This window comes from Frankliniella occidentalis, unplaced genomic scaffold (assembly GCF_000697945.3).
Source record: "Frankliniella occidentalis isolate FOCC.00 unplaced genomic scaffold, Focc_3.1 Scaffold269, whole genome shotgun sequence".
Lineage (NCBI taxonomy): Eukaryota > Metazoa > Arthropoda > Insecta > Thysanoptera > Thripidae > Frankliniella > Frankliniella occidentalis.
In genome coordinates, this window is record NW_026267395.1 from 415,474 (window position 1) to 422,141 (window position 6,668).

General features: G+C 58.2%; 1 long non-coding RNA gene across 1 annotated transcript in view; it reads right to left on the reverse strand.

Annotated features, from left to right (window-relative positions):
* The window catches only part of LOC127750844 (uncharacterized), a 68,460-nt gene extending 65,194 nt beyond the window's left edge, over window positions 1–3,266 (reverse strand). The window contains exon 1 of the long non-coding RNA XR_008011865.1: window positions 2,683–3,266. This is a non-coding gene — a long non-coding RNA (uncharacterized LOC127750844). The remainder of the gene's footprint in view (window positions 1–2,682) is intronic.
* Window positions 3,267–6,668: the final 3,402 nt, after the last annotated feature.

Sequence of the window (6,668 nt, forward strand, 5' to 3'; positions counted from 1 at the left end):
CGGGGCGGTCCCGCGGGGGGCTCGCCACACGAGGCGTTCCGCAGAACCGAACCGACCCGTCGCGGAATATGTTTCCGCGTTATCATTGGCGCGCATCGCTTTGGCGAAGAGTAACAGTGTGCGGACGAGCACTAAAGTAATAAAAGCAATAAAAAAATCATGGCAGCGGCTATGAGCTGACATGGGCGCGCGGCGGCAGGGCGGTTTACTCCCATCCGCACCACGTAATTCATAAGGACTAAGACAAGGCGCCCAGTATGAATATTTATGCCCCGAGTCGCCGGTTATGGTTGTAACTGTTTAAATATTTTATTTCGCAGTCATCTAATTGACTCCCGCGGTGTTGGACAAGGTGCGCGTAGTCGCCATCTTGGATTCGCGAACGGCGCGCGCAGCGGGTGGGTCAGCCGCCAGGCCGGCCGGGCGCCGCCGAGGGGAGGGGGGCAAGTATTTGAGCTGCCAAGTCCGTCTACAGGAGCGAGTGGGTCCGGATTAAGGCAAATAAGTAGAAGCAACTTTAATAAACGGAGTGCGAACAATAGCAGGGTAACAGATACGGCGAGGTATGAGAAATTAACAACCCGCCACAAACAGTGTGCGAGTTTGCCTGCCCGCTCCACTCGTAAGGCGCCATGGCCCCTAGAGTATATGCAAACCCGCAACACGTTGATGTCGTAGACCTGACACGCGGTATGGGCGTGGTTCTTCTACTCCAACTTCTAAAGGAGTTATCACGACTGCTTGTGCATAGTGATCTGGAGTCTGGAGTCACCCGTAACTCGGGCCACGCAGTCAACCCTCGCTCGGCCCATCCCCTACGGCCGGGTCGCAAGAAACTCAAACGAATTCAAGAGCGGTTCATACGAATGTTTCATAGCCGTTTCCCGCGCTCTAATCTACGGCCGGGGGAGCTCGGGGCTCTGGGCTGCGTCTGCCGGCCCCGGCCCGCCCCCCGCAAGCCCACCGCCCGGCCGGCAGTGCACCGCAGCAGAGCTAGCAGAGCGAGGCTCGCGAGTTACGATGTGCGTCGCAAATGTCCACACACTACATAGTACTGCAGCATCCGTATGCACCCCGCAGCACTGCGCCGCCCTCCCCCTCGGCCCGGCACTGGCAGCAAGGGTCGTTGCATGTCGCCTCGCTATTTTATTCCGTTTGCCCCCCCCCCCCTGCCCTCCGCCCCGCAGAGGTAGACAAGGAGGGGGGAGGGACCCTTTATTTGTTTCCGTGCGGAACCCTTTCAATTATTCGCTACGTGTTTCCCGATGTTAGACCGGCCCGACTCTCTCGACTCTCCTCCCCACGCTGCCTCCGATTCCTGCAGAACGTCGTCCTGAAGGGCACACGGGCGGCGACCCCGTCGTGACGCCTGCACCGCCCGGCGAGGCAGAGCATGTGCACCCGACAGGCCAGGCTCCCCCACTCACCAACTCGTCCTACACTTGCCCGCGCCCTACTCGCGCACAACTCGCGCTTGGCTCGCTACAACTTCCGAAAACTCGTTTCGGACACCTATATTTTGGAGGTGCGGCACCGTTCGGAGCACCGCCCCGCGCCCCGCAGAGCGTCCTCATCGCTGAAGCCCTTTGGATGAGGATGAGATGCCTGGGGGTAGGCAATAACACGCGCGTGTAGGCAACCGGCGCGCCACCGCCGCGCACGTCAGGCGAGCGTGCCGTCCATCATGTCGGCACCTGGCGGCCGCCCCGCCCGCCCCGCGCACGCGCGCCCCAACGTCTATCGGCCACTTTATGGTCTCCCCGCGGCCGGCCGCGCCTCCGCCCGTCGTCTCTGCAGCGCCCCGCCCCGCCCCGCCCCCGTCGCCGGGCTGCCCCTAAAGCACCGAATGCGCCCTGCATTATGCATCGCGGGGACGCCGGCCCGGCGGTAGCGGCCATGGCGGGGGGCCTATCCGAGGCCCCTCACCCAATTTCCAACCGCCCCCCACCTCACTACCCCCGCCTCACCATCCCCCGCCCCCCAGTCTGCACTCCACGCGAAGCTCTATTCTCTGCTCGTAACGCACGAACCTCCTGGAGCCAGCCGGGGTCCACGTGACGACGCACGACATCCCGGGCGCGTGCGCGCGTGCGCTGGGAGGGGGCTCCCTAACTGGGGCGGTAACAGCGAGGCTACAGCCGCACCAGGTCATCAGTGGCCTCCTGGCCTCGGCCTCCTGGTCCACCCATGTCAAGTCTGCTCAAACTGGCAGCAAGACTATTAGGATTTGTGCTCTTGATCCATACCGCTTCTTTCTAGTATCATGTCATGGCAACAATAAAAATAATTAGGCTTGGGCCCACCAATAGAAATTGCCTAGTTTCTAACACCAAAGGCTTTGTTAAAAAATATTTCAAAACTTTTTTGAGCTCGACATCTACTAAAGGTGTAATGGGTCCTTTGATGACAACAAGTGGTTTCTACCAACTTATTAAAATACAACGCTTCAAACAACTACTCACATCTCAAGAAGTAGTAGCTTCAATAATCATTGCTCGACTACCTTTCAATTAGTATGTACAAACACTCAAAGTAACCTCCCTATGTTTACAACCCTTTGCATAGGCCTATGGAAAACTTTTGAGGGAATGGAGTCCGCAATAATTGAAGCAAGCAAGTACAAGAAATTCGCAAGATAAAGATGTTACTGTTGAAAACTAACATCACAGTCACAGTACTCACCTATTGATTACAGGCGTTGTTGGTGGTGTGTTTGCTTCTAAACCTCTTCTCTGAAAGCATCTCCATGGCTTCCATCAAAAATCTTGCATAGTAGAAGTACGTAAAGTTGGTCACGCAGTCCATTGGTGACAAAAATCACTAATTATGTAAAACAATTCACGAAAACAAAAAACTGGCACTATGCCATCTTATTTGCATAAGAATATTAAACTGTCAATCGTTGCTCTGACGATATCAAAACAAGTATATGCACTATGAGGGTTATGTAACGTTTCAGAATATTGACTTTTACACTCAGGACACACAGTTCAGTTACAAAAACATGTACTACACTACACGGAAAGCAGTGCGCAACAATTAAAAGACAAAACGGAATGTCTCGAGGCCTCATTTGTATCACGAACGATGGGGCCACCAGGAATTCACGTCAGAAATCCCTCAAACCCGAAACAAAACAGCACATTAGCAGACAGCAGCTCCGCAGCCAAGCCTGCTAACCCACGACACAGTGCCAACCGGAGAAGTGAAAACCGTAGTGACGAGTCAGTTGACAGTCTTGCGTGCTCGCGTCGGAGTGCACGGGTCGCCCGCCGTGCAGTGTGTACCGTTTACGCCGCAAATGTCATTTCGCGATTGGTTGTTTATTTCTGGCATGTCACTAGTTCGTGCAATAGTGTTTCTTGGCACCGAAGCCTGATGAGTGATGAGTGACGAATTTCTGAGATCAATTTAGGATTAGGGGTTATGTTGTGATTGGTCTACCTACACACACGTCGAGGGAGCTGAGTCAGGTGAGAGTTGAATGTTCATACTGCTTTTGTGTCAGATAACTGGTGTAAGATTTGCAAAATGTATCGCCTAAATAACATTTTGGAGCAACTTGGATTTGTATGGAAAGGGGTTGAGCAGCATAGTTCAACCGTGTGGGTGGCGAAATGCTGAGTACAGCGAGCAAACCCTTTCTTGCCGCAAGACAAATTCGAAAGGGGGGAAAAGGAAAGGGGTAAAAAAAAAAAAAACAGGAAGGGGAGGGAAAAGCTAACTGCGCTGTACGGCACGCGGCGGACACAGTCGGGGACAGTCTGTGAGATGCCGCACGTGCGGATTTTCGATTCGGTGGGGGCGTGGGCGCCCCTGTCCTTGCCGGCGACGCCCGCCGTTTGTGTTTCTCTTTTCTGAGAGGGGACGGAAGGGGCGGGGTAGGGTCGATTTGATGGGATTGCACGGGGCAGTACGGAGGCTGTTTGGGGCTGCGCGGCGTAGCGCGGCGGCGGGGTCAAACTGTAAAGGATTTCATGGACTTGGCGTGGGTGGGGTGACCCCACTGGGGTGGTGGGCGCTCGCCCGGCCAGCTTCCCCTTCACCGCAGCAGCTTCCGCCTGATGTGAACGGCCTCGCCGTGCGTATAGGCAAAACGCACGTCACGCGTCCGCCACAAACTCGAGGGGGCTGTTCAAGCCGGCCGGCCGTGGCACCGCTGGCGACACTATTAGAAATGCGTGGACGAATCTCCCCCGAAGAATAAATATAGAGAGTGAGGAGAGGGGGGAGGGGGGGGACTTTTCCCTTTAGTAGAAACAGTCTTGGGGACTGTCTTAAAACAAAATACCGTTCGGGTTTCCTCTGTGGACAATGTTTGCGTTCGGGCGGCTAGTGTTGTGTTGCGGTCGCGCCCCTGCGAGCTCTGCCTAGGGCGCCGGCCGCTCTGCCATTCGGAGGACGCTGCCGTGCGATTGTCTCTAAGTGCATCAAACGATTCCTTTTTATTCGTTCCTCCGGCCCTCCTTGTCTGCGAGCTTGTTTGCTTTCCCTTCCCCGGCGCTCGTCTGCGTCGTGTGCTCGCCCAGGTCAGCGGCCGGGCCGCAGGCAGGGGATGGGCGGGCAGCTCGAGTCGAGATAGAAGGGCTGCTTTGGACGGCCCCGCTCGACGGGCTGCTGGTGCCGGGCCAGGCGCCGTCCTCCGGGGCCGCTCGCGCTGAGCTGAGCCCGCGCTGAGCTCGGGGTGAGAACTCACGCGCCGCACCTCTCTCCCCCAGTTATGAAATTTTTATGCGGTGGCAAGCAGCCTAAATGGTAAGAGTAGGGGGCTGCGCCGGGCTGCGGTGGCGCCAAGGGCTCAGCGCGCCGAGGAGAGTGGCGGGGCGGGGCGTTCAACCCGCCCAACCTGCACCCGCCCCACCGGCCGAGGTGGAGGTCGCAGGGAGGGGGAGGGGCGAGGTTAGGTCGCAATAGTCCAGCGCGGGAAACATTGACAGGGGCCGCCGTAAAAACGGGAGTAAAAAGGGAGCGGGCGAGTTCCAGGAGACAAAAGGGTCAGGGGGCGGGGGGACTGTGGGTCCCCAGGGAGTCACTCACTGGGGGTTGGAGGGTAAGGGGGGGGGGGTCGTCAGAAAATAGAGAAGGGGTGAAAGTCCCGGGCAGGACGGCGCGGCCCAGGCGTCGGCACGCCAAGGCTGCCGCTGTCCCTCGCCATCCCCAGCGACTGGAGAGGGTACGGCGAGAGGGGGGCGGCTCGGGCAGCCAGGCGTTGTATTGTAAAGCCTAATTCAAACCCCTCTTTTAATCTGCTATGTAATCGTTTCAGAAACAGTAATGCACGTTTGAACTTTGGGTCTATATCTAAATATACTTTTTAGTGTGTTGTTTCTGCGTGCTTTGTCGTGTGTTGTACCTTCCTGCTGCCCGGTTACTTCAAAGACAGATCTGTGGGTATTGGAATTGGATCGTTGGCGCCAGTGTCGACCACAGCCAGCCTTTCTCGCCGCGCGCCCCTGCTCCTTCTCCGCCAGTCCAGTTTCACGTGCCTTTGCTGGACAGGTCATACATCGACCTGCACAATTTAAAGCTCCCCGGGGATCATTGCAAATAACACACCTCGGCCACCAGAGCGCGAGCGAGAAAAGAGAGGGAGTGATTGAGACACGGGAAGGAAAAAAAAGCACGAGAGGGTGGCGGTGGGGAAGGGACAGCGGGCCGAAATATGGCCGCGTGGTCATAGTGGCTCGACCCGGGCGACCCTAGGCTGTGGGGAGGACATGTGTCCCGAGTGCGGTCGGCCTGTGTGTGCACGCGGACCCAGCCGGTCGGAAGAGGAGGCGAGGGTGCACCTGAGGGGAGTGGACGGTCCATCAGTATTGGGCTGGCGCGGGCGGGTCCAGGAGCGGGTCCAGGGGTGGGTGGAGGGGCAGGTCCAGGGGTGGGTTTTGGGCCGGGTCTAGGGCCGGGTCTAGGGCCAGGTCTAGGGCGGGTCCAAGGGTGAGTTCAAGGACTAGGGTTGGGTCTAGGGGTGGGTCTAAGAAGGCGAAGTCCAGGGGCGGGTCTAGGGGTAGGTCTAGAGGTGGGTCTAGGGCCGGGTCTAGGGCCGGGTCCAGGGCCAGGTCTAGGGAGGGTCCAAGGGCGAGTTCAAGGACTGGCCAGCGGCAGGTTCCCAAAAGCTGTCTACGGGGCGGGTCAAGCCTGTCCAGGAGGTTCCAGTCCAGAGGCTGTCCAGCCCAGGCGCTGTCCAGGGGCCAGTCCAGGGGCGGGTCCATGAGCTCTCCGTGGGCTCTCCGTGGGCTCTCCGTGGGCTCTCCGTGGGCTCTCCGTGGACTCTCCGTGGACTCTCCGTGGACTCTCCGTGGGCTCTCCGTGGACTCTCCGTGGGCTCTCCGTGGGCTGTCCGTAGGCTGTCCGTGGGCTGTCCATCCATGGGCTTTCCGTGGGCTGTCCTGGGTCTGTCCGGGGCCTGGCCCGACAAGGACAGCGTCAGCTGGACACCCGGGCGCAGCCGGGGTAATGAATGACGAGCCGGCCGGGGCTTTGAAGCGGCGACTGGTCACTGTCGGGTCACTGTCAGCAGAGGGCTGACTACACTGGCGGGGCGGAGGGATCGGCGGGGCGTATAGAACGGGGGTGTGCGGCGGCCGTCCCAGCGTTTGTCTGTGTCTGAAGGCTTAGTCTCAAACAAACCCCTATGAGGATGAGGCTTGTAATCCCACCAACCCTCT